The following is a 6,000-nucleotide window of genomic DNA, read 5'->3' as shown; positions in this document are numbered from 1 at the left end:
CTCTCTCTCTCTCCCTCTCTCTTCCTCCCTCCCTTTCTCTGTTTCTCTCTCTGTGTGTATACCCTTTGGCACCAACCTGTCATTCTGCCTTTTGCTCCAGACCTTGACTTCAGCATGCCAACTCCTTAACATCACTCGACCTGGTCGACCTGGTCACTTCAAAGATTGCTGGCTATGCTTGCTGGCTATGCTTGCTGGCTATGCTTGCTGGCTATGCGTACCCCAGGGAACTAACTCACTGCTGCCTCTTACAGCTTCTCCAGTGATACAACCCAAGAATCTTACCTCACCCTTTGTCAGCTTCCCTGACTCTGATGTCTCCATGACTCCATACCTTTCCTCTATTTCTCTTCTTGGTGTGGCAAACTGTTTTAAAACCTCTGGTACACATTCTGTAGGAACACTAGGCTCCCTAGACTGCAATACAACCTCAACCCTTGATGCCCCATCTCTGCCACAAGGCCCTGCAGTCCAAAACACGTCAAACCTCTGTGGCACCCAGGAATATCATCGTTTGCCTGCAAGGTGGTCAGGAGTTTGCATGTTGGTACTCCTTTTCCCTGAACTAGGGCTAATCCAGGGAAACGACCCCCTGCCAATCCGAACTGTAGATATGGCAGCTGCCTGACAGAAGAGGGCAGTTCAGGTCGTGCCACTCTTGGTCGCTGCAGGAATAGCCATAGGTGCTGACACTAGGATTTCAGGGGTAACTACTTCCATGACCCAATATAAGTTCAATTACGAGCTTGACAACGGTTTTTGAAAAATGTCCGAAACCGTGTTTACCATCCACAAACAGATCGATTCTTCAGCAGCTGTGGTGCTTCAGAACTGACGGGGCCTGGATGTCCTGACACCTAAGGAAGGTGGTCTTTGCCTCTTCCTCCAATAAGAATGCTCTCTCTACATCAACCAATCCGGGATAGTGAGAAATAAAATCCAGGAGCTTCCATTGGACAAGCAGAATTTCAAGGAATGTGAGGCCTCTAGTTCCTGAACTTTCAAAAACCCTCTACGGAAGTAGATACTCCCTTTCATAACACTTCTCCCAGTCATCTTCCTGGCCTTACTATTTGCTCCCCGCCTCATTAGTCTTGTCTCTACATTCCTTCAATGACAGATTCAAAAAATTTCTAATCAAACTATTAATCAGTTCCTGTTACAGGATTACCAGCCGCTGTCCACTGAGGAGCCTGACGGGATGGTGAGCCTTGATGGTGGAAGTCAGCTGTGCCCCGACATTGACGGCGCCCTAAGACAGCAGGAAGTAGCTAAAGACTCGGCACCCCATCCCCCTTTCACCATCAGCTTCCCCCTCCCTTTTTTCCCTTCTTTTTATGATAAGAAAAAGGGAGGTATGTTGGTATCAGGAATTGCCCTCAGCAGTGACACCATTTGGTCACCGTTGCCATGGCAACGGCCAAAGATTCTCAATATTCCTTTGGAGGATCATGTGTGGATCCCAGACATTGAAACAAGCTGTAACATTGAAGCTGCCTTGGAGACCCAAAGATGTTAAAGATGCCAGAGCCACCGACTATCTGCTGAGGAAACCAGCTAACAGGGAGTGGAACCAGCGCAGGAGAAAGAAGTTTGTTATAGTCAACAAGGATGAAAAGGGAGTTGGAGATCTGGAGGCCACTTTGAGAGCAGACACGGAGACAGCACAGTGTGAAGTTTGCCCAGCTGGTTGTCTGTCTTAATTTGGGGATTACAGTCAAGTGATTAGATAGATCTCGGAAGAGACGTTGAACTTCGGATTTTTAACATTTTTTTTTTAAGTTGAACTAAATGTACTTTTTTATTATGCTAAATGTAGGTATGGCTTCCATAGATTCATGTGTTTGAACAAGCCTATGGAGGCCCAGGGAGCGGAATGTGAAGGTTTGCATATGCTTGGCCCAGGGAGTGGCACTATTAGAAGGTGTGGCCTTGTTGGAGGAAGTGTGTCACTGTGGGGTGGGCTTGGAGACCCTCTGCCTAGCTGCTTGGGGATGCTCAGTCTGTTCCTGGCTTCCTTCCATTGAAGATATAGAAGTCAGCTCCTGCACCATGCCTGCCTGGATGCTGCCATGCTCCCACCTTGATGATAATGGACTGAACCTCTGAACCTGTAAGCCAGCCCCAATTAAATGTTATCCTTTATAAAACTTGCATTGATCATGGTGTCTGTTCACAGCAATGAGACCCTAAGACACCTATTTACCTCTACCCTGCAAAAGAGGAGATTTCAAACCCACACACCACTATGCCTGGATTTTATTTGTAATGCGGGTTCTGAAGACTGAACTTAGACACTCATGCTTCCAAAGAAAACACTTCATCCACCGAGCTTCCTCCCCATCCCAGTGTCTGTACAAAGCCGCAGATTTTAAAATGAAAATTCCAGGGTCAGATATGGATGACCTCTCTGTTTTTCTTACTTTTCTATTGCTGCAGAGAGACTCCAGACCAAGGAAATTTACAAGAGAAAAGTATTATGTCTGCAGCACGGAGGCAGACGTGGGGCCACAGAAGTAGCTGAGAGTTCATCCAGATCTGCAGGCAGCAGGAGGAGGGGTGGTGTACAGGGCCTGGGTTTTTGAAAACACTTCCTCCTCAGGCCAGGCCCCACTTCCTAATCCATCTAATCCCTTCTAAGAGTTCTACTCACTGGTGACTAATATATGAGCCTATGGGGTCTTTGTTATTCAAACCACCACACTCCTCTTGAGTTGTTGGCCTGCAAAGACTGAGGATCTCCAAAAACACTTCAGGATGTTGCAAGAAAACCCTTAAAGTTTTTAAAAGAAGAGGAAGACTTGAAAACACAAATGACTCTGAAAATTTTATAAGCGTCAATAAGGGGATAGATACACACGTGTATAATAAAATAATTTCTAGACTTTCTAGATGAAAAGGATTTTAGTTTATATTTAAAAATAATAGCAGTGGCAACCCCATCAATAAAATACCAATGACCTACATGAGTTAATCCCACTTTTGCACACATTTGCCTTTTTTTTTTTTTCTGAGACAAAATCTCATGCAACACATACTGGTTTTGAACTTGTTTTGAACTTGGCCCTAGACTTCTTGCTCTCTTCCCTCTAGCTCCCAAGTGCTGGAATTATAGGCATGCACTGCCATGCTTAGCTAATTTTGCATTTTTAATTTATTGCATGGTGTAGATTAAACAAAGGATACATCAGATCAAGTCATTCAACTCCTGTGGCTACTTTTAAGTGACTTTAAGTTAAAGAAAAGACATGGCTAAACAGGAAATAACCTCCTGGACCCTTTCAGGAATATAGCAAACCATACTGGGGGGAAAAAAAAACAATAAAACAGTTTAAATATGGCATATACCCACAATGGAATTTTAATTAGCTGTTAAAAAAAAAAGGTGCAAAGTGCAGGTTTTATAGTATGTAGTAGCTTGAAGGGATGGTAATAGGGACTGAGGGGGTGGGGAGTAGTTGAGGTTGACAATCTGGCCACTGTGCAGTCAGTAATCAGAGGGAAGAGATGAGAGAGACGAACATCAAGGAGTGCCCTCAACTGAGCTGCTCGCACAAGGTTCAGAGGAAGGAAATAAGAGAGCTCGAAGGAAGGAGAGAGGGGATGAGAGAGGTACATTTGCCAGCAGACCCTGGTACAGAGGGAATTCTGTCTATGGGAAATGCAAAGCTATGACTCGATTGTGTATGATGAGACATAAAGATTCCCCCATAAAGAAAACACTGAAGCACATTTTAGGAGCCAGTGTTGAAACAGTGAGGAAGGGTAGCCATGGAGGGGACTGAGATTATGGACCGAGGCCAGGAAGGAGCTCACTCTGGAAGAAGTACCATGAAGGTGATGGGAGCTCTTCTCTCCCTGTCAGAACAATCTGACAACTAGCTGTACAACGCACAAAATAGAAGAACCCCCAAAGGACGGTCTATACTGCCAGCCTCCCCCCACCCCCGCCCCAAAATATGCAACTAAGAACATTAGATTAAGTATGACTTTGATTTTTAACAATATGGTAAACATGTTCTGTAGAAAGTCTTGTGTCAGCATAATTAGGCAAAAGCAAAGCAGTCTTATAGAAGGCTGAAGATCTTTTGATCCCACTGGGGCTACTGGAGAAGTTACTGAGAGAAGGCTAAGAAAGTTAATGTCTAACCAAAGTGTAATTTACGATCCAAGAGTACAAACCACTTTCAGTACTATATGGCTGACTAATGAATTCATTAGGAAGATTAATGCTCATTATCTTCCACTGCGAGCTGTGCTGGTGTGTGCTAACTTGATTGCTTTACTTTGGAACATGCTGAAACAGCCCTAGATTCGACTGAGCACTAGGCTGAGGGTGAAGTTGAGAGAAGCAAGGACCCTCTGAAGCTGGTTTCTGTACCTCACAGTCCAGAGCCAGGACTGCTCTAGTAGCCCCTCATCTGCTCAGTGATGCCTCAGGGTTCTTTTGAGCAGATTTGTAAAGTAATTGTCTCCTTCCAGCAACTGAGTGCCCACCTTCCTTACAGAGGCAAACATATTTCTATACATACTCCAGTTCAGAGTGGAAATGTTCCCACTGTTACCAACCCTCACCTCATATACCGAAGCAGTCAGTCATACTAGATATCCAGGCAGAAATAGCCCTTATCCAAGCAGTATTTGGTAAAGTAGGACCCATGGGCAGATTTCATTAAATCCATTAAGTCTTTTCTGAAAGGGTCCAGTGGGTTATTTCTTGTTTAGACCTGTCTTTTTCTTTAATTCAAAGTCACATAAAAGTAGCCATGGGGGTTGAAAGACGTGATCTGATATATCCTTTATTTACTCTAAACCATGTGACTTTTTTATTATAGTGTATGTTTGCCTTTCCAGAGTTGGTTTTCTCCTCCTACCATGTAGGTTCCAGGAATCAAACTCAGGTACTCGGACCTGGCAAAGGAAGCTCTTTTATGTGCCAAGTCATCCTTCTGATGCTGGACCATGTTATTCTTAAGTTCTACACGATCATCTTAGGATGAATCAAATGTATTCTTATCATCAAGAAGCACATGGTTTAGTCTCAGCTTCTCCGATCACAAGACTACATGGTTCTAACATGACAGGAGCTGTGGCCTTTGAACATTGTTAGGCTGGTAACACTGGAGAAGATGGTGTGATGGGGCTAGAAAAGAACATCCAGAAGTTCCTGTGCAGAGCATCAATGGAAGGCACGCTGATATCACCTTGCTGATGCAGAAGCACATACAGAACCGGAAAAGCTCTGCAGGTAGACCTCAGATGCAAGCAAAGGCCACAGAAATACTTCCTGAGTGTCAAGGATGGCACTGAGGACAGAGAGCCAGGAAGAGGCCAAGGAAAAGACTGAGAAGGCTGAGCAGAAGGCCAAGTAGGCTGAGAAGGCAAGTAAAGTAGGCCAAGACTAAGCCTCCTTGGCTGGCCTCAAACTCATGATTCCCCTGCCTCAGTCATGCATGTAACTTGGATTACAGGTGTATACCATTGGAATTTTTCTTTGAAAACAATTTTTCACATCAATTCTTTGAATTTTTATTTAGTAAAAATGGAATTAACAGGTAATTTAATTAAAAAAAATACTTGTTTTATTTTTTGTGTACACATGTACCTGGATGCATGTATGTGAACACCAGGTTTGCATGAATTCAAGAAAACCAGAAGAAGGCATCAGATCCCCTGGAAGCAGAGTTACAAGAGGTTGTGTGTTGCCATGTGTATGCTGGGATCTGAACTCAGGTCCCCCGTAAGAGCAGTGAGCACTCTTCACCAATAAATTGTCTCTCTGGACCCAACAGGTGATATTTTTAAACCTTAGTTTTCTTCAGAAGGATTCAGTGTTGGCAAGTGTGTGTGTGTGTGTGTGTGTGTGTGTGTGTGTGTGTGTGTGTGTGTGTGAGAGAGAGAGAGAGAGAGAGAGAGAGAGAGAGAGAAGAGAGAGAGAGAGAAGATCTGGAATTAAATATAACTAGTAGCTTTGTGGCTAAGTGGGGCAGTCTTAGAAAT

The sequence above is a fragment of the Rattus norvegicus genome, chromosome 15 (genome assembly GCF_021556685.1).
Source record: "Rattus norvegicus strain SHRSP/BbbUtx chromosome 15, alternate assembly SHRSP_T2T, whole genome shotgun sequence".
In the NCBI taxonomy this organism is placed as follows: Eukaryota; Metazoa; Chordata; class Mammalia; order Rodentia; family Muridae; genus Rattus; species Rattus norvegicus.
The sequence above is the reverse complement of the archived record's forward strand: the minus strand, read 5'-3'. Positions refer to the sequence as shown.